Source organism: Heptranchias perlo, chromosome 3 (assembly GCF_035084215.1).
Source record: "Heptranchias perlo isolate sHepPer1 chromosome 3, sHepPer1.hap1, whole genome shotgun sequence".
Lineage (NCBI taxonomy): Eukaryota > Metazoa > Chordata > Chondrichthyes > Hexanchiformes > Hexanchidae > Heptranchias > Heptranchias perlo.
Window position 1 is genome coordinate 19,637,437 of NC_090327.1, and position 27,479 is coordinate 19,664,915.

The following is a 27,479-nucleotide window of genomic DNA, read 5'->3' on the forward strand; positions in this document are numbered from 1 at the left end:
AATTGCCCCTCTGGACCCTTTTGTATCTCTCCCCTCTCACCTTAAATCTATGCCCCCTCGTTATAGACTCCCCTACCTTTGGGATTGAAACCTTCTGCCTTAGTTCCACACTGGGGAGGAAGTCTACCCACTGAGCTTAGGTATAGGGAAAAAACAGCTTTCAAAAATGATTTTTTTAAAGAAAGTTTATTTTCTTTTATTTGTGGGCTTGACAGGGTAGATGCTGAGAGATTGTTTCCCCTGGCTAGAGAGTCTAGAACTAGGAGGCATAGTCGCAGGATATGGGGTCGGCCATTCAAGACTGAGAAGAGGAAGAATTTCTTCACTCAGAGGGTTGTGAATCTTTGGAATTCTCTACCCCAGAGGACGGGATGCTGAGTCATTGAATATATTCAAGGCTGAGATCGATGGATTTTTGGACTCTGGGGGAATTAAGGGATATGGGGATTGCGCGGGAAAGTGGAGTTGAGGTCGAAAATCAGCCATGATCTGATTGAATGGCGGAGCAGGCTCGAGGGGCCGTATGGCCTCATCCTGCTCCTATTTCTTATGTTCTTATGTTCTTATTCTGTTGCTCAGAGTGACTCCCGTAGTAGCTTACTCAAGAGCAGCGGCATACTGCTGCCTCCATGACAACACGAGCCAAGGACTACAGCAGTGTCCTTGTATTGGTGGGGTCAATCAATACGATGTGAAAACTATCACATCAGTAAAACTGTATGACTCATAATACATTACCAGGTGTACAAGTTTCTTTCCCCTTACTCAATATGCAAATTCCACTTGTATGTAACTTTGGTCACTCTTAACATATCGACATGAAACATATCTTTTTTCTTCCTCTCTCTTCTCTGACTTCCCTACTCCCCTCATTTCTATTGATCCTCCATCTCTCTGTCTGCCTTTTTCTTTCCCTCTCAATCACAGACACACAACACACACAGACATATAGGGCATCATTTTAGCACCCGCTATCGGGTGCGTTCCTGGCGGGGGGGCTCCGAAAATCAGAGAATCCCGGAGTGGGTCAGGAGCCCGACTCCAACCTGCCCACTTCCGGGTTCCCCACTGACGCGCCAGCGTGCGCGCGCAGCCCCCGCTGGTGGGAATCCCGCAGGCATTAAAGCCAGCGGGGTTCCACTTGAAGCTATTTACTTTGCTTGTTCAGGTCATTAACTGACCTGATTAAGGGATTATGGGAGGAGGGGTGGGATTTTAAAGCAAACTGGGACTGTTTCCCACACTGGGGGAAACACTCCCAGTTCAAATGGACCTGTTGCAGCTGTCAGCCTGTGGCAGCTGCAAAGGTCCATTTGACAGGTGAGGGGGGTGGGGGGAGGCCCTCACTCATTGCAGGAGGCCACTCTGTCACTTGAGACAAAGTTTGGCCTCCACCACCCTCCTCCTGACAATCAAAGTCACAAACTTGCACACTTACCCCGGGGTCCAGACACATGTACCTACCTTGCGGACCCCCTCAGATGTACATCTTGCGGATGGGGGCCGCCGTAGCTGCAGTCATGACCTCCTCGGAGGGCGAACAGCATCACCAGCCTCACCAGCCTCGCCATCCACGCCGTCCACCTCTGACACGTGGAGCTCCACAACACAGTGCTGTGACACATCCACCTGTACAGCAGGAGGGAGGGCTACGGCAGAGAGAGATGCGTCGCAGGGGGCACTATCCTCGCCACAGGGTCCACAGACCGAGGCTCAGCTTCCTGGACCTCTCTGAGCAGCAGTGCACACGGAGGCTCAGAGTCACTCGACATGTAGTCGTGGACATCTGCAGCCTCCTTCATGCCAAGCTGCTCCTGGCTGGCCCGAGCACCATCTTCTTACCTGTCGCTGTCAAAGTCACCACTGCCCTCAACAACTTCTCCTCCACATCCTTCCAGGGTGCCACCGGGGACATCGCCGACGTCTCTCAGCCGTCTGCACAAAAGAGCCCTGCAAATACACCTACACCGACTCTGCAGTGACACAATGGGTGGCATCAGTTGTGGGTCTTCATAGTGATCCTCAGGAAAGGGCATTATTGCACAAACCAGACAAGATTCGCGAAGACCTGGCAGTAGTGGTGCCAATATAATATGTAATGTGAGTGGGTCAGAAATTCAATATAAGTAAAAACCATGACAAACCCTCAGACACCCTTGTGCATCCCCTTCATGCTCACGACACGTTTGCCTTACGCTTCCTACTGCACATATGTGATGCATGCCCTGTGGCTGCAGCACAGGTAGTGGCAGGTTGAGTGAGGCTGACCATGAAAGAGATGCACGAGAGGGTGAGTATGAGATGGAGCCATGAGATTGTATGAGGATTGGGTTGAGTGGTAGTGGCGGGATGAGTACTGGCGAGGTGAGTAAGTGCAGGTAGGATGAGGTTTGAGTGGGTATGAGGGGTGATGTGACAGAGTAGTGTTGGCAGTGCAGAAGGAGATGTGGGGTGAGGGCAGTGATGTGGCAGACGGAGTGTAGGGGAAAGAGTAAGTGTACTCACTTCGGCTGACCTACTGAGGTCATTGGAGTGCCTCCTGCACTGAATGCAGGTGGGCGATATGTTGGTGGTGCAGGTGACCTCCTCTGCCACCTCGAGCCAGGCCTTCCTGGTGGCAGAGACAGGCTGCTTCCTCCCGCCCGCCGGGGGGAAGATCTCTGTCCTCCCCCTCCTCCTCACCCCGTGTATTGATACCTGGAGTGAGGCATCATTAAACTAGGAGCAGCCTTCCCCCTGGGCTGCTCCATGCTGTAATTTTTCCTATTTCTTGCAGCATCTGTCAGTGGAGGACTGCCCCTTTAAATAGAGCTCCTCCAGCTGACAGATCTTACTGCGCATGCGCAGTCCGCCCGATGCGCAGATCAACAGCGGGGAACCCGGAGGAGCAGGTAAGTGGATCCAATTGGGCTACGATCGCGCGGGTGGCTGACTGATTTCACCGGGCGCGGATAGCCCCCCCGCCGAGAACCCGCAGCCCTGGTAATATCGGGCCCATACAAACACACACACACCACACACACATACAGATACACACACAACATATACAGACGTACACACATACATACACACCACACACATATATAAATAGACACACACACCACGCACACATACATACAGACAAACAACACACATACATACACACACCCACATATGTACATACATACAGATGCACACACCACACACATACATATATGCAGACACACACACCACACACAAATACATACAAACAAACAGCACACACACATATAAGACATATAACACACACACATATACAGACACACACACCATATGCACATAAATACAGACACACAACACACACACATATACAGACACACACACCATATGCACATAAATACAGACACACAACACACAAATACATACAGACACACAACACACAAATACATAACACACACACATACACACAAATACATAACACACACATACACACAACACACACAACATATACACACAACATATACACACAACACATACATACAGACACAACACACACAACACACACATACAGACAGGCACATAAAACACACAACACACACACAATACAGTCATTCTCTGCCCCTTTTCCCATCTCTCAATCCCACCTCTCTCAGGCTCGGGTTTCCTGAATTCCAGCAGTCTGAGTGCCCAGCGTGATCTACATTGTGCGATGCAGGGTCCGCGCGTGTTGGCTTCTTTTTTTAGGAACAACTGTTATAAATAGAAACATTCCCATCAGCTGTTTATTGTAATATTCTAAGATAAACCAATGTGACTGCAACAGAGTCCTCACCGATAACCAGTGACTCCTCACCACTAACCAGTGACTCCTCACCGATAACCAGTGATTCCTCACCGATAACCAGTGACTCCTCACCACTAACCAGTGACTCCTCACCACTAACCAGTAATTCCTCACCAATAACCAATGACTCTTCACCACTAACCACTGACTCCTCACCAATAACCAGTGACTCCTCACCGCTATCGCCGTTCCTTCATCATCGCTGGGTCAAAATCCTGGAACTCCCTTCCTAACAGCACTGTGGGAGAACCGTCACCACACGGACTGCAGCGGTTCAAGAAGGCGGCTCACCACCACCTTCTCAAGGGCAATTAGGGATGGGCAATAAATGCCGGCCTCGTCAGCGACGCCCACATCCCATGAACGAATAAAAAAAAATATCCAGTGACTCCTCACCGCTATCCAGTGACTCCTCACCACTAACCAGTGACTCCTTACCGCTATCCCATACCCAAAGGTAGGGGAGTCTATAACGAGGGGACATAGATTTAAGGTGAGAGGGGAGAGATACAAAAGGGTCCAGAGGGGCAATTTTTTCACTCAAAGGGTGGTGAGTGTCTGGAACGAGCTGCCAGAGGCAGTAGTAGAGGCGGATACAATTTTGTCTTTTAAAAAGCATTTGGACAGTTACATGGGTAAGATGGGTATAGAGGGATATGGGCCAAGTGCAGGCAATTGGGACTAGCTTAGTGGTATAAACTGGGCGACATGGACATGTTGGGCCGAAGGGCCTGTTTCCATGTTGTAAACTTCTATGATTCTATGATTCTATCCAGTGACTTTTGCTGAGAAGTGCACATGTGGTGACTTAAGGTGAAGACAAAATTGTGCTCAACTGTGAAGCCCCTCTTTTCCACCCTTCCTCCCTACCTGCAAACAATTGTTGTTTATGCTCACACATAAAGAATGGCCAGTTGGCTATTGAAGGACAGATGTCCATGGAACCAAATCCCAGCAAGAATCAACACCTTCATTTCTCTCCTTTTTTTAATCTTGTGATAGAAGCTGGGACAGGCAAAGCAGAGTGAGTGGCAGCAACAGTTTTGATTTATTTAGTAGTCACCCCACACAAGTTCATCTTAGAGCCGGCAGTGCGGACTGGGAGAGGACTTTAGTGCATGACCACTATATATTATACATACGTATTAAAAATTCCCTCATGATCATAACAATTCGCTGCGTAAAAAAATGTTTCCTCATGTCATCTCTGGCTCTTTTGCCGATCACAGTAAATCTGTGTCCTCTGGTTACTGACCCTTCTGCCACTGGAAACAGTTTCTCCTTATTTACTCTGTCAAAACCATTCATGATTTTGAACACCTCTATAAATCTCCCCTTAACCTTCTCTGTTCAAAGGAGAACAGCCCTAGCTTCTCCAGTCTCTCCACACATTGATGTCCCTTATCCCTGGTACCATTCTAGTAAATCTCTCCTGCACCGTCTCTAAGGCCTTGACATCCTTCCTAAAGTGTGGTGGCCAGGATTGAACACAATACTCCAACTGAGGCCTAGCCAGTGTTTTATAAAGGTTTAGCATAACTTCCTTGCTTTTGTACTCTATGCCTCTATTAATAAAGCCCAGGATCCCATATGCTTTTTGTAACCCCTTTCTCAACCTGTCCTGCCACCTTCAAAGATTTGTGTACATACACCTCCAGGTCTCTCTGTTCCTGCACTCCCTTTAAAATTCTACCATTTAGTTTATATTTCATCTCCTCATTCTTTCTACCAAAATGGATCACTTTACACTTCTCTGCGTTAAATTTCATCTGACACGTGTCTGCCCATTTCACCCACGTATACTGTACTTCATGACTACAGTAACTGTTCACCAAAAAAAGTTATCATTGTTTTCATGTTGTGAAGAAATGACACAAGAGGGATGCAGGCGTGTCACAGCCTCTGAAATGCAGGTCCTTCAGCCTCATGCCTTTGGAATGCAGACAGTAGAATTTAGAGTAAATTGGTGGTGAGGGAATGATTATCTGGGCAGCTATTTGAGACACCACATGGGCAGCTGCAGGATTACCACCAGGCTAGCCCCTTCTCCCCTCTCTGCCACACCTTCAAAGTATCCCACTCGCCATTGTGTTGACAACCCTGTCCACTGGCTAACAAATATCGACACATTCAGTCTACAATCCTTGACAGATTTAATGCTTGCGGTTTGTCATGCTGGGCAATGGTGTCTCCTTTTGATTTCTAGTGATTTAAAAATAGAACAATGACTTCATTCAGGGCAATGGTGAGAGCACTAAACTGGGTATCAGTATCTCCAGGCTAGAGGAGTTAATAAACATCAGTCCGGGTTTCCTCTCCTGATTGCGATCCAATGACCTCTCAGAACTGGTTAAGAGAGGATCAGGCTCAGTTTTGATGATGATTACAGTCAAATAGTCTGCACTGTTAATCCTAGGCGCCCACTTGAAGAGTAAGTGCCTGAGTGAGGTGCCAGAAAGACGCTAGTGTCCATGGAACTATATTCCAAAATGACTCACTGTCTTCAGGAGAGGAAGATATCTATTATAAACACAAAAATAAAACCCAGATACACAGCACCATAACAAGTTATATGGGGTGTGGAAAAATGTGAGATAAATGTTTAGAAACTCCATGAGCATGAAATTATATTCTGTGAATATTGGCATATGGATGCTTACAGTGTTGGTATGGAATTCTTTCATCCATATTTAACTGAGGAAACTGGTTAATATCTGTTAAAATAGCAGAGAAATTTCATCATTCATAAGCTAATATCCCGTAATTTGAGGGCTAATGTTTTTTAATTTTCTGACTTAGCCACTGGGAGTCCTCAACAGCTAGAAATGAGAAGTTACATAGAATTTGCAGCATAGAAATAGGCCATTCAGCCCAACTGGTCTATGCTGGCGTTTATGCTCCACATAAGCCTCCTCCCACTCTACTTCATCTAACTCTAACAGAATAGCCTTCTTTTCTCCCTAATTTACTTATCTAGCTTCCCCTAATTCTAAAAATTGTCACTCAATGACAGGATCAGGAGCAGCAATGGGCTGCACCACACATATCGCTCATACCAGCGGCTCGCGACACGTTAAGTTCCAATCTCAGTCTTCCCTTCCTTTCACAATCTACAGGTTCTTAAAAGCTACATTTGACGTCACCTTACCATTACTATTTGATTTACCTCATCTTCTCTCCTTCACTTTCAACTTTTTGGTGCTGTGCATTATGACCCTTGTCTGACTATTAAAGGTACAGATCTTGAGAGAGTTGTGCATTGTTTTCATAGAATCTTACAACATAGAAGGAGGCCATTTGGACCATCACACCTGTGCTGGCTCTTTGAATGAGCTATCCAATTAGTCCCATTCCCCTGCTCTTTCCCCGTAGCCCTGCAAATTTTTCCTTTACAAGTATTTATCCAATTCCCTTTTGAATGTTACTATTGAATCTGCTTCCACCATCCTTTCAGGCAGTGCATTCCACATCATAACAAGTTGTTGCCTCTCTGTTTTTTTTGCCAATTACCTTAAATCTGTGTCCTCTGGTTACCGACCCTTCTGCCACTGGAAACAGTTTCTCCTTATTTACTCTATCAAAACCGTTCATGATTTTGAACACCTCTATTAAATCTCCCCTTAACCTTCTCTGCTCTAAGGAGAACAATCCAAGCTTCTCCAGTCTCTCCACATAACTGAAGTCCCTCATCCCTGGTACCATTCTAGTAAATCTTTTCTGCACCTTCTGCAAGGCCTTGACATCCTTCCTAAAGTGTGGTGCCCAGAATTGAACACAATACTCCAGCTGAAGCTTAACCAGTGTTTTATAAAGGTTTAGCCTAACTTCCTTGCTTTTGTACTCTATGCCTATATTAATAAAGCCCAGGATCCCATATGCTTTTTTAACAGCGTTCTCAACTTGTCTTGCCACCTTCAAAGATTTGTGTATGTGCACCCCCAGGTCTCTCTGTTCCAGCATCCCCTTTAAAATTGTACCATTTAATTTATATTGCCTAATCTTCCTACCAAAATGCATTACTTCACACGTGCCTGCATTAAATTTAATTTGCTATTTCACCAGTCTGTCTATGCCCTTCTGAAGTCTGTTACTATCCTCCTCACTGTTTACTACATTTCCGAGTTTTGTGTCATCTGCAAACTTTGAAACTATGCCCTTTATACCCAAGGCCAGGTTATTACTATGTATCTAAAAGAGCAGTGGTCCTAAAACCGACCTCTGGGGAACACCACTGTATACTTCCCTCCAATTAAGAAACAACCGTTCACCACTACTCTCTGCTTTCTGTCTCTTAGCCAATTTTGTATCCACATTGCCACTGCCCCTTTAATCCCATGGGCTTCAATTTTGGCAACAAATCTATTATGTGGCACTTTATCAAACCCCTTTTGAAAGTCCATATACACATCAATCACATTACCCCCGTCAACCCTCTCTGTTACTTTATCAAAGAACTCAATCAAGTTTTTCAGACATGATTTGCTTTTAACAAATCCATGCTGGCTGACAAGGTAAGTGTTTAAAATATTCTTACCTGAATGTGGAGCAGGAGTGCTCCTCCCAACCCCACATTCAAAGCACGCAAACCGCTGCCGGCCACCGCTCCCTCCCCAATCATCACCGCTACCCCACCCCGATCCCGGCCTCTGCCCTCCCTACTCCCGGCTTCTGCCCTACCGGATCACCACCCCACCCCCCCACTCCTCCCCCACCCCGCCCAATCTCCTTTAACCACTTACTTGGGGGCCGCTGCTGGCGTGTTGCCTGCTCGATGATAATGAGGCCCAAGGCCCAATATCAGGTGCACTTCGGGCCTATCCATTCAGACGCAGAGATAGATTCCTGCGACCCCCGCGTGCCCAAAAATGGATGCGTTCGAATTTCTAGGCCATGGTGTCATGTGTGCTCTCCTTTTCTCCCTCCCCACCAGCCAACAACCTTTCTATATTGCAGTACCTACACGGCTGACAGCACCAGTTTCAGTGGCAGCTCTGCAATGTAAATGAGGCAGTATTAATGCTTCCAGAGAGGGGAGGAGCTAAGCAAAATGAAGCTGAGAGGAGAGGAGAACTGACTCAAGAAGTGGTGTTCATCTGCTCCTCAGCAGCAGAGGCAAAAAGCTTCTGGCTGTGTGAGGACTGAGTGCTCAGCTCAGTCCTATTGGCCAACAACGTTCTTTTCATACTACTGGTCTGTCAAATCTTCCCTAGCCGGCAGGGATAGACCAGGGGCCAGAAGTGGAGGTCATGATTGTGATTTGATTGAGATTTTTAGGATCTTGAAAGGAATTAATAGGGTAGATTGAGAGAAACGTTTTCCGCTGATGGGGAGTCTAGGACAAATGGACGTAACCTTAAAATCAGAGCCAGGCCATTCTGGAGAGCAATTAGAAAACACTTCTTCACGCAAAGAGTGGTAGGAGTGTGGAACTCTCTCCCACAAAAAGCAGTAGATGCCAGCTCAATTAATAATTTTAAATCTGAGATCACTAGATTTTTGCTAGCCAAGGGTATTAAGGGATATGGAGTCAGGATACAGATCAGCCATGATCTCATTGAATGGCGGAACAGACTCGAGGGGCTGAATGCCTACTCCTGTTCCTACGTTCCTATGTTCAAATAACCGAGTTGTTTCTGTGTTGTGCCCATTCTGTAAAATCTACCCGCAGTGTAAATGGCTGCAGCAAACTAGAGAACCATTTCTACTTGCAGAAGTTCTGTAATATAAAGTGGGCAAGAAACAGTAGCTCCTTAATACTTCACTGCCGATTATATAAGGGACCACCCCCTCCCTCAGTGAGAACAGTTTTTCAGTATGTTAACAAGTTGTTAACAAAATATGTAATTACCAGTATTTTTTTAAAATGCAATTATCACGTTGTTATTAAAGTGTTTAAAAAAGGTGTTTTGTGTGTTATTTAAATAATGTTACTGATCATTTTATCTCTGTATCTTGTAGTGAGCTGGGGCATTACTGAGTCTGTATCTGTTGCAGGACAGGGTCTCCATTCAGCACTTTTGGCCTTTCTATCCTTCAGAGCTTTTTTTCCTGGAGCACTATTATAAATCAAGATGAAACAAGAAAATGAAAATAGGGGCCTAATTACTCCTTTCAGTCACAATTATTTTGGTCATTTATTTCCACATCACAGCGATGGGATCAAAGTAGAGCCGGAAAATTTGTCATCTGACTTCTGCACTAAAGCTAGCACAAATCTCATTCCACCAAGGAAGCACAGAGTCACACAGTGCTGTTATTATTTGAAAGCAGGAATCTGTTTTTTCACCCTGCCTGCCTCATGTTATCCTGCATCCTATCCAGGCTTTTGTTAGCCATTTAAAGAGGAATTCTTGTCTACTGAACTTTCTTAGAAGATGAGTTACCAGTCTGACAAAGAGGCAACAACTTGATGTTGTGTTTAATGACAGGTGATTACAGACTCTAAAATGTACTGCCTCTGACCTAGGGATGGGGAAAAAAGAAAATCAAACAAGGTTCTTGATCACAATCCAGTGATCCTCGCTGGAAAGTTTTTGTTCATGGATATTAGGTGAGGGCAGGATCAGGCTCAGCCATGATATTCCCGATAGTAGAATAGTTTAACAGCACTCTCGGTGTAGACTCACACCTGAAGACTTTGTCAAGGTACTTAACATGACAGCTAGAGGGGCTAAGCCAAAACCCCCAGCAAGAGTCATGGTCTTCAGGAGAAAAAAGGGAGAATATTGGGGGTAAAACCACAGCCACATTGCTGGGCTGCTACAGGGTGGTAGACCTAGATTCACCCTCAGCGATTCTTCCAATCTTAGCAATGCTATCGAGTGGAGCCCAGGTGTTTTCCCATGAGGAGACAGGCAAGGTAAAATACAAAGCAGAGGAGAAAAACACTTACAAAAGTTGATGCCACAGCAGATGCAGAAACAGCCTACATCGCAGTCTGAACTTGCCACTGTGCCCAACGTGACTAGCAGGTGGTCATGATTTCAGAAGGGTTTGTTCCTCGCTGAGAATAAGCGTGCCTGAAAACTCTGACCAACACCTAAGTGGATTACTCACAAGTGATTATTTCTGAGAAGTTAACGCGAAATGAATTATAACTTTTATCTGCTTTGTTACATTATTTCCTGCCAAATAAGTAAATGTACTTAGCTGGAAACTCTAGCCACTGTCTAGATATTCCTACCACTAACACCAACCTCCCACCTCCACCTGATTACACCGACACGCTAAATGATAAATGATCACATTCTATACAAGCCGATGTAAAATGATAAATCCTACAGAGAATAGCCTGCTGATACTCACACGTCATTCAGCCGATTTGCTGTTTGTGGGAACTTGCTGTGCACAAATTGAATACTGTGTTTGTCTAATAACAGATGTGACTATACTTCAAAAGTAATTCATTAAAGGTGAAGGACTTTGGGACGTCCTGAAGATGTGGCAAGGTGCTATAAATTCAAGTTTTTTTTCACATTAATTTCAGATGATTTGAACCTAATTGTCTATCTGATCTATTTTCCCAACATGGCAAAGAAACAGCTGTTTCCCGTGGGACCTAACGTTTGTCTAACTACTCACAAAACAGCAGTGTAAAATCCAGGACTAGGATCTCAAAATGGACCCTTTGATGAGGAGTATATCTATCTACATAGCTTTATTTTAACAATAATACTTTGTCCCAATCTTTTGACTTCCTTCTTTCAGCCCTAACATTCTTAAGAACATAAGAAAGAATGGAATAAGAAAAGGTCACTTGGCCCAGCGGATTCGATGGGCCAAATGGCCTCCTTCCGTGCTGTAACCTTTCTATGATTCCATGATTCTATAAAGCTTTCTCCTTCCACATAACATGTAATCTATCCTATTGTGGATTCCTCCCCAATTATTTAATACCCTGTATAAATACTCCGATTCTGAAAAACAATCCAGAATAGTCATCACGCGTACATCTCCACTGTTCAACGCTGGCCTGCTGCCCTCCGCTGACACTCTTACCTACGAGCTTTGGCGTGACAGTAATCATGTGCCCTGTGGAATATTTGACCATCTCACTTTCTACCTGTTCTATAACCTCCAGCCCATTCAAAAACCAAACCATATCCAGCACCTTTTTGAAGATTCATACAACTTTGACTGTAGACTTACTTCAGTGAGGTTCAAAAATATATTTGTGACACATTTCAGTCAATTCCATTCACTTTCTACAGAAATTAGCACATTGTTTCTATCGGCCATCTTAATAGCAGCACTGAATAAATGTGGAATCCTGACATTCGTACAGGTTCAATCCAAACTCAAATTAGAAAATAGAAAACAGCAAGATTTTTTTTGAATAATGGGACACAGTCAATAAAATGTCAAATTTAACAGATGAGCTGGGAACAATCAGAAGCATCGTAAACTATTTCCGATACACATATCAACCAATGCTAAAATGGAACTTTCCAGATTAAAATAATTATCATGTACTTGAAATTTAAACAGCGGTTCAAATTGAATGGATATTAAACAGACTCCATCTCCTCTGGTAGGATGGGAACCAGCGGAAGCAGCTGAGAGCAGGTGTGTACTCCACAAGATGTACTCTTCTCTCTTACTTACTTCTTTTTATTTCATTGGGTTATTGCACCATTAATATTCCATCAACCTTGTCCCAAAAGACAGTCAATCCAACTATCTGTCGGAAAAACTGAAACTCCCAAATATCCCTCTACATAGGATAACAGAACAAATTTCACACTATGAAGATCTCCAACCCCAATAAATAATTTCTTGTAATTTTCCACATAAAACAAATATTAAAAATCTTAATATTGACTTTAAAGTTTGTTACACAATGCTCAAAATGTGGATAATACAGGAAACTGCAAAAAAGATCATTGGTGTGAAGTACTCTAGGATGAGTCTGTTACGTTTTTAATATAATGAACATCAACATTTCCCAAAATGAATTAATCCTAAATATAGAATCATATACACAATGAAGTAAAAGAACTGATAAAAGGCAGATGCACAGACCTCCCTTGCAGTCACCTTCAGAATTGCTGGGAGCCAGAGTCTCTCCATTTGAGTGAGTATTTGGGCTGCTTTTATAATGCACACTTCACGCCCTTATGGACCTCGGCTTTAATCAAACAGATTTAGCCTCAGCTCCCATGGGTTCCACTAAACTGTTTCCTTAACATAAGAGCACTTCATCAGAAACACTGGCCCTTTAGACACTGTATGTAAGGCCTTTGTCCTTCATCAACAGCATAAGCAAATTAAATGGGATCCAGTATATCTCATCAGAATAGCTGTGTGTTACAATGCAGCTGCTACTCTCACTCTCTCCAGTCCAATTACACTAAAATGCTGCTAAAGTCAGGACCAGGCTCCAGCCCTGCACACTTACTTACTTTATTTTGTATTTCACTGCTGCTGCACAATTTGATTTTCTAAATGGTTTTCATTAAGGTCCAAATGGATTGCAGCTCTGCGTTCGAAATAAAAAATGATCCTTTTTTTCCCCTTCACAGTATGTGAAAGGATCGTGAACTCTGGTGAAATAAAATCAGGCGCATAAAGCCAATTTAGGGCTGGGTTCAAAGGAATTTCATGCTTTAAATTTTCAGGCTTTCATCATTTTACCAGTTCTCGAGGTGAAGGTTTTGGTCAGAGTCTAATATCCTTTAGATGTCCAGCGCACAACTTCACTTTCATCATGAAATAGAGAAAGAAAATTCTGGAACTAAGGAGCATTGTGTAAAGGGGAAAAAAAAGGTTCATGTTCTGGGTGTAAATCTTTCATGAAAGGTCCACTCCCAAAACATTTCAGTTGCTGACAGACCTGTGTATTTCCCTTACTTTCTGTTTTTATTTCAGATTTTATTGCAGTTAATCCTTTTTATCTCTTCGTTTTTATTGTAAAGTTATTCCTTTCCCCTAATAAAAAAAGGATATCTTTTCAAAAGCCTGTAACACTCCTCACTGTATCTTGAACATCCTTGAAACACTGCACTGTGGCTATCGGAGTTTAAAAATAAATCTACAGCGATATTTCAAACTCCTTTGGGATTCTACTAACCTTAGCTGTACTCATTCTTTGGCTAGTCACTGTTAATTACCCACATTTACCCTGGATGATGAACGTGGAATTGACCCTACTTTTACAGTTCTTTTAATGCTACTGTTTATTTGTTCCCAACAATAGAATCAGTCAGTGGTATTTTCCTCTGTCGTTTGGTCAGATGAAATTTTCACACAAATTAAAATCTGATAGTCATGTTTATGGTATCCTATTAATAGTTTAGTAATATCTGTGGTTTTGTAGAAAGTTCACAATCTTAGTGTGTTGAAGTTAAATAATAGGCCCATTTATGCATCATCTGTGCCAATGCAAAGTAGGTTCAGCTTCCCATTGAGGCAAACTGTTCAACATAACTTGGGTGCAGTGTCACCTGAATCGAGTTTAGGCAAGTGGCTTGAGACCACCTTGGTCTTGCACTGTTTCAGCTTCACACCGGCTGCAGTGTGGCTGTTCGTGCAAAGCGAAATTTAAAAAAATTCCCCAGGGGGCCCTCTGCAGACTTTTAAAAAATGTAATTTTTAAAAACTTTTTAACATTAGTAAGGAGCTGAATTTCCTGATGGTTCTTTTTTTTAATAGAAAAGAAGGAACAAAATAAAGGAAAGGAAAGGAAAGAAAGGTGCTGGACTCCTGAGCAGACCTGCAGGGCTGCCCACTGCTGCCAGGTACTTTAAACAGCTGCACTTCTAAATGAATGGGAACAAATCGATATCATTAAATAAAAATAGAGGATGGCAGGAGTAGGAAAGCTGTTGATTAATCAACTGTTTAAAGTGCCTGGCAGCACTGAGCAGTAAAACGCATGGGGATCGAGATGATCAAGCAGTTATATTGATCATTTGGGTTACTGGTCACATCAATTATTATAACAAGATTACACTGTATTAAAGTTTTACTGGCATCGCCAGTTAGCAAGCAAGCAGAGCTCTGTTTTTCAATTACTAGAGAGTGATGTGGAGCTGACAGTATAACTTGGTTCTGCTCCTTCTGTGTCTGTCTAAATAGATACTGATCTCCATCCAGTACCTGTTGTATAAATATGCCCCTATAGTAAAATATTCCCACATCGATTTCAGGTCAATTTAATACTCTCATTTATTACTAAATGCTCAGGCTATTAAATGACTTTTATAATGTAAAAATGAACATAAGAAAACCAAAGTGAAAAAAACCTATGCATCCTATTTAGTCCAATCAGTCCATAGCCCATTTATGATTATTCTATCTTGGACTTCCTGCCCACATCACCAGTTGATCCCTCACTTTAGGGAACACTAATTTCCTTCCCTGACAGTATTGTTAAATATCTCCAACCTTCAATCCCACTTCTCAACAGGTATCAGTCCAGCTTTATGTGTAGTACTGGGCACATGCCATTAAAAACTATTTATTTTTCATCATTTTTTCCTGAGGTCCCTCTTATAGATGCCAGTTAACCTTGAATCAACTACCTCCTTTGGGAGTTTTTTCCACAAAAAAAAAACAAGAGCTGGTTTTAACTCTTCATCAGAGGTCCGAGGGCAAGAAGCTCTTGGTGACCAAACCTAAAAGAATAAAACCTACATTGCACCACAGAGTCTACCAGATTACGTCAACTGCTTCTGAAGCAGATGCTGTTATCTGTAGTTAACCACTTCCTATCTAACCAGAATGAAAGTGACCATATGAAGAATAGAGGACAAATTAAACTAGCTTACAGAAGTAACATCTCCCTGAACATCCTTCGACTAACTATACATGGTAATCCCTCAATCTAATACAATACCGTATATGCTTTCATCTTGTCTGGCCAAGAACTGAACAGATTATCTGAGTGGAAACTAATTAGATCCAACCTCCATAATTTCCACTTTAAAATACATTTGGGAGTTATGATTGTTCTTACCAAATGGTAAATAATAATTCACATAAATACTCAAGTATTGTTTAGAATAAATATGACGATATAAGCTGAGTATTTGGTCAAGCAAAGAAAAAGGGTGAAACACTATTAGGTAACAACTTAGAAAGTTCCTAAAGACCTCCATGTGTATTAAAACTGTGACTAACTAGAATGTTCTGTGGAAATCCATTAGATCATCAGGCACAGCAGAAATTCAGTGATTTCATATTTATCTGTGCATCAGGGTTTAATGGTTTGCTTTCCCATTGGAATTTTGCATCCTAAGAATTTATGAATAATGCATGTGCTTAGCTTTACTCAGGGTTTCTTACCCCTTTCACATCCTTTCGGTACTTTGGCCTGGAATCTGCTCAGAGCTGCTCCCACCATAACTTTGCCAGAAGTGTGGCCGAAACCCCATTTATACACGTAAACGGGATTTCCACCACACTTCAGGCAGTTATGGCTACGGAGCCGGGTAGTTCAGGAGAAATTCCCATACTTTGGCACTTCCCATACCACTTGATTCAAGCTAGCTCTCTTCTACCCCTCCTCTCTTTCTGGTACAATGTATACTCTTCTTCACACCCCCCTCCCCCAATCGCTGGTACTGTTCCCCTCTAATTTCATGTTGGCGCTGTTGTTCCCTCCTCCAATTTCAAACTCACACTGTTGTACCCCCACCCACTTCCCTTCCAGTTTTATGTTGACGCTCTCTTGTCATTACAGCAGTGCATGGCTCCTCAGCACTGCTGCCAGTTCCTGCCTCCTGCTGCTCCAGCCAATTGCGTGCTGCTGCACACTGGATCAGAATCCCTGATGTTGTGAGAATTCCTGCCTACAGTGTGCAGCGGTGTTCAATCACAAAAGCAAGTGACAGTGCGGGGGAGTAGGAGGAGCCGACAGAGGTGCTCCATGTATGGGCTGGATCCAGATTGTGGGCCATAGTTTGAACACTCCTGGTGTAGACTGACTCTACCGTATACATTGGAGATTACGAACATAACAAATGAACGTGCTGCATCCGTGGAACAACTGTACTAAACAAATTTTTAATAGTAAGAATAGCTGAGTTTTATTATCTGAGTTAGGAACATAGGAGCAGGAGTAGGCCATTCAGCCCCTCGAGCCTGTGCTGCCATTCGATTAGATCATGGCTGATCTGTAGCTCCACTCCATTTACCCGCCTTGGTTCCATATCCCTAAATCCCCTTACCTAACAAAAATCTATCCATCTCGACAGCTTTTTGGGAGAGAGAATTCCAGATTTCCATTAGCCTTTGTGTGAAGAAGTACTTCCTGACATCACCCTTGAATGGCCTAGCTCTAATTTTAAGATTATACCCCATTGTCCTGTACTCCCCCGCCAGAGGATATAGTTTCTCTCTATCTACCCTATCAAATCCTTTAGTTCAGAACAGAAATTGAGAACCTGCCAATGACATCTCTGTTTTAGAATTCACGAGTGGATATGATTATTCTCTATAGTCAATGGTTTCTCTCCCTGAGAGAAACTTTCAGGCCTTGAAGCAGCAATACATTTGAAAATGTGCTTTTTACCACCAGTGATTGTTCTTTCACAAAATGAAGCTGAATGTTAAAATAATCAGTGGTGTAAAATCTCTGTCATCCCCTTGCCTTTAAGTTTATTTTCAACTCCAGATCTTTTAGAATCATAGAAAGGGTTACAGCACGGAAGGAGGCCATTCAGCCCATCGAGTCCACGCCGGCTCTACGCAAGAGCGATCCAGCTAGTCCCACTCCCCCGCCCTATCCTCGTAGCCCTGCAAATTTTTTCCTTTCAAGTAATATCCAGTTCCCTTTTGAAGGCCATGATAGAATCTGCCTCCACCACCCCCTCGGGCAGTGCATTCCAGATCATAACCACTCACTGTGTAAAAAGGTCACCTTTGGTTCTTTTGCCAATCACCTCAAATCTATGTCCTCTGGTTCTTGACCCTTCCGACAATGGGAACAGTTTCTCTCTATCTACTCTGTCTGGACCATTCATGATTTTGAACACTTCTATCAAATCTCCTCGCAACCTTCTCTGTCCCAAGAGCAACAACCCCAGCTTCTCCAGTCTATCCACGTAATTAAAGCCCCTCATCCCTGGAATCATTCTAGTAAATCGCTTCTGCATCCTCCCTAAGGCCTTCACATCTTTCCTAAAGTGCGGTGCCCAGAACTGGACACAATACTCCAGTTGTGGTTGAACCAGTGTTTTCTAAAGGTTCAACATAACTTCCTTACTTTTGTACTCCATGCCTCTATTTATAAAGCCCAGGATCACGTATGCTTTTTTAACTGCTTTCTCAACCTGCCCTGCCATCTTCAACGATTTGTGTACATATACCCTCAGATCTCTCTGTTTCTTTACCCCTTTTAGAATTGTGCCCTTCAGTTTATATTGCCTTTCCTCAATTTTCCTACTGAAATGCATCACCTCGCATTTTTCTGTGTTAAATTTCATCTGCCACGTGTCCGCCCATGCCACCAGCCTGTCCATATCCTCTTGAAGTCTATCACTATCCTCCTCACTGTTCATTACCCTTCCAAGTTTTGTGTCATCTGCAAATTTTGAAATTGTGCACTGTACACCCAAGTCCAAGTCATTAATATATATCAAGAAAAGCAGTGGTCCCAGCACCGACCCCTGGGGAACACCACTGTACACCTCCCTCCAGTCCGAAAAACCATTCACCACTACTCTCTGTTTCCTGTCCCTTAGCCAATTCTGTATCCATGTTGCTACTGCCCCCTTTATTCCATGGGCCGCAATCTTGGTGACAAGCCTACCGTGCGGCACTTTATCAAACGCCTTTTGAAAGTCCATATACACCACATCAACTGCATTGCCCTCATCGACTCTGTTACTTCATCAAAAAACTCTATCAAGTTAGTTAAACATGATTTGCCTTTAACAAATCCTGCTGGCTTTCCCTAATCAATCCACACTCATCCAAGTGACTGTTAATTCTGTCCTGGATTATCGTTCCTAAAAGTTTCCCCACCACCGAGGTTAAACTGACCGACCTATAGTTGCTGGGTTTATCCTTACACCTTTTTTTGAACAAGGGTGTAACAATTGTTTTCCCCTAATATTTCTTCTGATTTTATCCCTCTTACCCATTCCTTAGCTGAAGGTGGTGATTCTTCTCCCCGGGCCTGACGTTGATCGTGTCTCACAGCCTGCCCCAGAACACCCTGCTTCCATTGATGGCATCGGGGATCTGGGGAAGCCTCCTCTGAACAAACACAGTGCCCTCCCCCACTCCCGTTCTCCTACAGTCTGTAGCACATGCCACTGAGTGGCAGGTTCAAGCAATTCGACTATTTGTGCTCTGTGCCTGATGGTACATGTGCAGAGTGCCAAAGTGCTGTCAGAATGCTGAGCTTTTAGTTCTGGTTTTCAATCAAGAAAATTACTGGGTTGCAAAACCAGACCATGTGATTGGGCTGCTCTAGTGGGGGGTTAATACATAAGAATCAGGAGGAGAAACCCTGATAATTTCCCCCCCCCACCCCAGCCCAAGGACATTGAAGTCAACTGACACATCACCAGACACTTCCTCACCAAGACCATTAACTCAGCACAAACTAGAGATGAACCCTGAGCGTTCGCCGGTCCAGTGCCACACCATGGAATTCAATTGACCCAATGAACTATACAATCAGGGGAGGTGGAGCTTGCTTTCTATTTTTAAAAAAACCTAGTTAAATAGCAATAATAAATAGACTTTAAAATCACCTAAATTATGATTCATAAATAAATCTATGATGACTGTAAGTCAGACCAGAACATTCATGCAGAAAGGTTCGGAGGCACCTTACACAGAGGGGAGGTGGGGAATAGAAGGAGACGTTAACCTTATCCTTAGTCACGTGCCTGTAACAGAGCTGCATTAGGAGTGCCTAGAAATGTTGTGCAGTGTTAGGCACCTAAGAAAAGGAAGAGGAAATCACTTAACAAACCAAATCTTCAGGTACCCACATAGGGGCTCATAAAGTTGTACTATTTCACCGTAAAGCTGTCTTTGAGATGATATTATAAATTACTCCTGAGGTGCCATTTTATTGCTTCCGGCATCCACAGTACAAATGCAAGCTGTTAATGCCTGCTCAATCTAACGACCGTGTTTCAGTAATCCACTGCTATCTATTAAACTGTAAGAAGATTCTGGGCTGACCTGCAACTGCTTCGTAAAAAAAAAGTCACATCATGCCCCAAGGCACCCATCAGTCAGGTTCTAGTGCTTCTCGCTTCCTCCCTCAATCCATTACTGTGCCAAAGAGTGCCTCATATAAAAAGGAAAATACTCAGACAGAGCCATGCTAATTAAACAGGTCAACCTAACCTCCGAATGTTGTAGGATAGGAGTTGTATTACTATCTACTAGTCTTGTAGTTATAGTAGAAATATCCACACCAATATTTTTGTTTAGCTCCTCAAAGCAACTTTCTTTTCACATTCTTTATCACATTCTTTTTAAATTTTTGTTTAGTTTTCAAATCGTGGGGAAATTATTTAATGCATAAATTCATTGTTTCAAGGCAGTGCTCCAGTACCCTGCACCACTCCATGATGCAACATGTTTCCCTACACCAAGAGTGTTCAATCTTCGCTGAGCAATTCGGGGAGAGTTGGCAAACAGAAGCTGAACATATACGTCCAGGGGAAGGGGGTGAATCAGAGTCAAGTCTCCCTGGACACATCGTATCTCCAGGACCCAGCTACAGGGAGGAATTGCCAGAGACCTGGGAGTAGGTCACTACCTATCAACCCTATTAGAGAGAGGGTAAGATGTGGCATGGAGAGGGCTGAGAAAAAGGGTGAAAATCATTGTCATACTACTCTAATGGCATGCACATTATCTCGATATTCCTAACCACTGGCTTTGGGAACTATGCATGATTAAAACACAGACGCACATAGTTTATATCTTCAAGACAAATGCACATCTTGTTCAAATTAGATCATCTAAAAAGAAAACTTACAGTCACCACATCATGGCATTCAACTGGATCGGGAATGAATCTAAGGTTTTTTTGGCCTCCACTGCCCAACACATTCAAATTGTTGATCAATTTTTGTGTGAAAAAGTCCTTCCTGACACCAGTCCTAAATTGACATTTCATTAATTTTAGTCTGGGTCCTATAGTCCCACTGTCTTACCTTGAAGTAGTGCTGTACCTTTTCTATCTTATATACTCCTTTAAGGTCCTCTCTCACCTCCATTCAAAGCCGAAAATCCCAGTTTCTTCAGTCTTTTAACATCACTCAGTCTTCTTACGACCAGTCCAGGACAAGCCAATAGAATCTTGTCAGTCTCAAGCCAATAGCTTGGCTCTGGGCCATGCACTCATTAACATAAACTGGGGGAAGAGCTTAGAGCATAAAAAGTGCCCACGGAACCCGGCAGCCCCTGAAATGCAACACTAGAAGCTACTAAACAAAACATGTGTTCAGCACAAAGAGAAAAGTAGCTCACTCTACTCTTTGCCAGTGAATTAAAAGGCAATGTGTCAGTATTCAATGTGAAACCTTAACTGATTCACAGTCAGCTGCAACCTCCAACAGAGTGGCTCCCGTCAACATAGTGTTACTATCAGCATGAGGGGAAAATTCTCTCTCATCAGACAAGAGTGCTGGCAGAAATCTGCTGGAGCTTGTAGCCAACTCTGAGTCACTCGATTTTCTTTTAGTGATGACCTCTGTTGACTAATTTTATTCAGCTTGTAGATATATCATTGCAGAAAGGCATTTTAAAAATCTACACAGCAACGGGCATTGAAACAGTTAAGCCTGCACAGTACACCATTATTACACATTCAAGCCCTGTCAAAAAATTCCATGCAGTTTCCTGAAAAACACTAGTTTCAATGTCTGGACTAAAGTTAAGCTTTCATTTTTAAAGTAAGCAAGTAGGTAACATTGCCAGATCTTACAACATTCCCATTATTCGTTCTCATTACATTTTGTTGTGGTGGGAACTGGATGGTGCTGCAGATTTAACTATGCAGGTTTAACCTCTAAGTTCAAATCCAGTCCACATTGAAGAGATGAAAGTCTCCTCGCTTTTGAGGCTATAAGGGTCAACTATCATGGAAATACTAACACGTTCAACTTTCCCTCCAAGTCACACACCATCCTGACTTGGGTATATATCCAGCACAGGCACAATGGGTTGAATGGCCTGCTTCTGTGCTCTATCATTCTTTGATTCTATGATAGTGCCATTCCTTCATTGTTGCTGGGTCAAAATCCTGGAATTCCCTCCTTATCACTATCATGGAAACACCACAAGCACTGCAGCAGTTCCAGAAGAAGACCACCACCGCCTTTGCGGGGCAACCAGCGATGGGCAGTAAATGAAGCTTTGCCAACATTGTCCAAATCCAAAGAACAAATAAAAAATAGTGAAATGACCACAGACAGTCTCAATCCTGTTCTTAGTGGACATAAGTCCACAGAATAAAACTGTTCAAACTTCAGCACTAATTGGCCTAGAAATTGGTTGACACCGCTTTTGTTTTACATTCGTAGAATGGGCGCCAAGCAGCGCGCATGGGCACATTCCACACCGGAAGTGCGCAGTCCACCATATTAATAAAGCCAGGAAAAGAGGCGTCCATGGCCAGCATTAGGCCCGCTATTTGCATGTGCTCCTAGGTCCCCTATCATACTGGCTCAAGATAGTTTCAAGTAGCCAGGATAATTAGCTCAAACCTTTTGTGCAACCTCTATGACAAACGAATTACAAACTACTAATAAACTGTCCCTTGAACTCAAACTGGGATCTGTGCAACCAGCAAACGAAAGGTTGGTGGGATATTGGGTGATGTGCCTCATAGTCATTGTGGTTTCCTGGAAACCTCGAGGGTTGGACAAGAATTTCTCAAGATTGTTTCCTCTGAATTAACCTAGGGTCGTATAGAATCTCCAACACAGAAACAGACCATTCAGCCCAACTGGTCTATGCCGGCGTTTATGCTCCACACCAGCCTTCTCCCATCCTTCTTCATTTAAGCCTATTTAAATGTGGGTTTTTTTGCCTCTTCCAGGAGATTATGTGGCTGCTTGTTGGTGTGGGAGGGGTTGGGGATCATGATGCTACGTATGGGACTGGCTTGATAGAAACAAAGAAACATGGAAAATAGGAGCAGGAGTAGGCCATTCGGCCCTTCGAGCCTGCTCCGCCATTCAGTATGATCATGGCTGATCCTCTATCTCAATACCATATTCCCACTCTCTCCCCATACCCCTTGATGCCTTTTGTGTCTAGAAATCTATCTAGCTCCATCTTAAATATATTCAGTAACTTGGCCTCCACAGCCTTCTGTGGTAGAGAATTCCACAGGTTCACTGCCCTCTGAGTGAAGAAATTTCTCCTCATCTCAGTCCTAAATGTCTTACCCCATATCCTGAGATTGTGACCCCTCTTTCTGGACCCCCCAGCCAGGGGAAACATCCTCCCTGCATCCAGTCTGTCTAGCCCTGTCAGAATTTTATATGTTTCAATGTGATACCCTCTCATTCTTCTAAACTCGAGTGAATACAGGCCGAGTCGACCCAATCTCTCCTTATATGACAGTCCTGCCATCCCAGGAATCAGTCTGGTGAACCTTCGCTGCACTCCCTCTATGGCAAGTATATCCTTTCTTAGGTAAGGAGGCCAAAACTGCACACAATACTCCAGGTGTGGTCTCATCAAGGCCCTGTATAACTGCAGTAAGATGGACCAGATGGTCTTTTCCTATCGTCATTTTCATATCTTCGTATAAGATTGCTATTTTGGAAACACACCAAGTCTGGAATGTGAGATTCTAAAGTTCTAAGAGCAATGAACATCCGCAGACAACAAACTTAACACCAACCCAGCAGATTTAAGTTAGGATTTATTATTGGATGAAAGAAGTCATGTCATGTAATTAAAACTATCCAGGGGTCTATCTTATTCACAGGATTTCCTTTGTGACTGTAGTCAGGATCTATCACAGACTGACATAACACACACACACCCAAAGCATTTTATCTATGCTTTGAGTGCATAAACAATCTAGTTTTGCACTTGATAGAGTGTTGCAAGAATTGTTCCAGGAAGCCTGTTAGAAACTCCAATGGCACTGACCAAATCCTCCCATTAATAAGGACTTTTCTTTTGTCTGACATGAAAAAGTCAAAGGGATTAGGATTGTGCGGTGCAATATTAGTAATGGAGGTGTTGATGCGTTCATGTGAAATTCCTTTCCGTGTTAAAATAGCTGTGCATATTGCAGTCTGTGAGTCAATATTGTTCCTCGTGCCCTGGTAATCTAGCCCACGAATCCCAGGTAACTCAGTTCTATTTGTGCTACCTTTCTTACTTGCTGGTTTGTACTGCTTGAATTTCAGGGGCCCGAAGGTTTTGAAATGGCTGTTGCCTCAGTGGCAGATAAATCCAAATGGCATCCATGCACATTTTGCAGGCAGTGTTCAGAAATTGAGGGTGGGAGTTGAACACCAGTCCTCCCATTATTCTTAACTTTTCTTCCACATTTTAAAAGCTCTGCTGTGTTGCTGGATTCCCATTCCAATGGGATGCCGACCATTTATTTTAAGTTAAAAACTCAGTACACACAGGTGGGTAAAAAGCTACCTGTGGGTTAACAAGGGAAAGGAGTTAACACAACCCAATACAAGGAGTTAACACAACCTACAATAAGGAGATAACCCAAACTAAAACCTCTTTATTTGCATCTGGCCATATATGCTTTGTGCATTACCATCAAGTGTAAATACACAAAGCAAGTTATATCCATAGACACATTCACACTATACATATGAGCATGCTGAAGGTTCCATTACTGCAGTGCACACATTGTGAATATACCTAATCCCAACAACCAAACTTTCACCCATCAAATTCACAATAATTTGGAATGTACAATGTCAACCCAGGGTTCACTCATATCTTATCAGTGATTATATTTTTAGAATGCTTTGCATGTTGGCGACAGTGATGAATTACATACAGGTGTTGCTGTTTCACCAAATGTCCATTTTGCCCGATTTTCCCTTTCCTCAACATATGACTCAAACCCTAATGCAGCAGCTAAATATAGAGGAAAAAAAGAACATTAAATGGGGAAGAGGGCACCATGGGCACAAACTTTGCCCCACATTTGTTTGTTTCCACATGGAGGAACAAAATCAACTCTTACAGCTAAAGGAAAACTAAGCCTCTTACAGCTGTTATAAAGAATTTTCATTTATACAGTGCCTTTCATCACCCCAGGACATCCCAAAGCACTTTGCAGCCAATAAAGTACTTTTAAAATGTAATCACTGTTGTAATGTAAGGAAACATGGCAGCCAATGAACGCACAGCAAGATCCCACAAACAACAATGAGATAAATGACCAAATAATCTGGTCATTTGGTGAAAGATAAATGTATGTTTGAAAAATAAATATTTGCTCCTGCTTTCCATATACCCAGTGACAAATGCCCTAGAGTGTAGAGCCAAGGCTTTCAAGTTACCTTAGTCAATTTTATTCCATTCTAAGGGCGTTGGGGTTTCAATTAGTTCCAATCCCTGCTGTTTGTCAGTATGTATAAAAGTATAACAGAATTAAAAATTAAAACCAATTTTGACAAGAATACTATGTTAGTGATTCAAAAACAATAATGTAAATTGATGCCTGTTGATATTTCATAGACATATATAAACTTGCTCTGCCCCCAATATCCTGCGTAAATGGATTTTATTACTTCTTATAGATTAAGAATGCACGCCTGGTCTACGAACAATGAACCAGTGAGTGGCATCGGCTGGATAACTCACAAGTGCTGCAGACTTGACACAGACTTGACACCAACACTACCCGACATGTGTGAAGTGTCTTAAAAAGAAATTCTTGATAATTTAAGTTTTTATATATATATATATATTCCCCAGTCTTGGAGAGAAATGTGATCACTATTCTACAAGATCACTCATCTCTTAAGGGGAACTGCTTGAACATCTTCAAGCATGCAAGTGAGCGTTAGTATTTCAGCACAGCAAATTCTGACAAAACAAAATACAGAAATTTTAATCTGAATTTCACATCTTTTTTCAAATGCCTACAGAAAATATGGATCGAGAAATGAACAGAAACGCGGAGTGGGAGATTATGAAAGCAGAGAACAATAGGAAGAAAATAGATAAAAGAGAAATAATAATGAGATAAACAGAACAGTAAGTCATGTAAATGTTACATTACAACAGTGGATCAATATTTTCCCAATTACACGCATGATTCAGCACATGGTGTGGAAAGTACGGAAACAGTTTCATTGTTTCCATAATTTGTCTTGGTGTTTTTCTACCCATGTGTAAGCAGGAAAAAGTGTATCGAATGCAGGAAACGTCTTGATGAGGGAGCAATGCGCATGACTTTTTCTGTGCAACGGACAAAGCCAGGGTTTTTTTTTGGGCTAGATGTTTCTTAACAAAGAAAACTACTGGATCTAACTTTTTATGCTCTGTTCAATTCCGTCAGACTTCATGTGTAGTTTTTAAAACTGCAGCATCCTTCCCTAAGACAGAATATTTCATGCTTTCACGGACTTTAGAATTCTGAAACTCCTCATCTCCCTCAGTCTTCCATTCCTGCTCCAATCTACATACAAGCTCAGTGTCACCTCCCCACTTTTTCCTGATTTACCTCATCTTCTCTCCTGCTCCTTCCAACCTTAGTGGTGTCCTGCACTGCAGGCTTTTGCTCTTCATCTAGACTTCTCATTGTTTTAAAAATGAAAGCCTGTGGGGGCTATATTGGGCCGCGTAGCCCCGGTTGTGTAGGCGCCAAGTGGACTATCAAGGACCCAAAATGGCATCCAATATGCGCGCGCGCACTTCCGGCGTGACGTGCGCAGGACGCTATATTGGTAAAGGTGTTTGCGCACGCACTGTTAATGAACACCGGCACAGTGTAAAGTAAGGAGATTATGCAGTAGATCAGTGTGCAACTCTGATTTAAAGGGACAGATGCGATTTTGGAACTCCACGATCCGGCCAACATGCTGTTTTCACCTTCCACAGCTGAACAGATCCTAAATAGAATGAAGGACCCCTCCCCCTCCCACCAGCGCTATTTAAAGGGATCACGCAGGTTCGTTGCTGGATTATTGCTTCTGGCTGCTGATGCATTCGTACCTGTTTTTGGAGGACTCCTATACTTGAATACTAGGACGAGGGGACATGGCCTATAAATTAGAGTTGGGACTTTCAGAAGTGAAGTTAGGAAACACTTCTACAAGCACAAAATGTGGTAGAAGTTTGGAACTCTCTTCCGCAAATGGCAGTTGATGCTAGTTCAATTGTTAATTTTAAATCTGAGATTGATAGATTTTTGTTAACCAAAGGTATTAAGAGATATGGAACTAAGGCGGGTATATGGAGCTAGGTCACAGAATGGCGGAACAGGCTCCAGGGGCTAAATGGCCTACTCCTGTTCCTATCTTCCTATATTCCTATAATATAGTTTCAATACTCTACAGGGTGTGGGCTGGCTGGCTGACAGCAATGGCACTGGCGGAGTGGCAGGGGTGGGACAGGAATGCTATCATCCTGAGAAAGGACAGCAGGTTCATGTTCCATGGAGCCACTGCCACTTGCTGCCTCCTGTTATGCGCCACCTTCTCCCACAAGAAAGCGGTGAGTGTCCTGCAAGATGTTTGGGTGATGTGGCTGTCAT

At 43.0% G+C, this 27,479-nt stretch overlaps 1 protein-coding gene across 4 annotated transcripts in view; it reads right to left on the reverse strand.

Annotated features, from left to right (window-relative positions):
- Nucleotides 1–27,479, reverse strand: part of arhgap28 (Rho GTPase activating protein 28) — a 185,377-nt gene that overhangs the window by 76,586 nt on the left and 81,312 nt on the right. The window contains exon 1 of one of the 4 annotated variants that reach the window (XM_067978422.1): nt 20,932–20,994. The exons of the other annotated variants lie outside the window; for them this stretch is intronic. The gene's annotated coding sequence lies outside the window, so the exon portion shown is untranslated. Of the gene's footprint in view, nt 1–20,931; nt 20,995–27,479 lie in introns of those variants that run through there. 4 annotated transcript variants of the gene reach the window in all.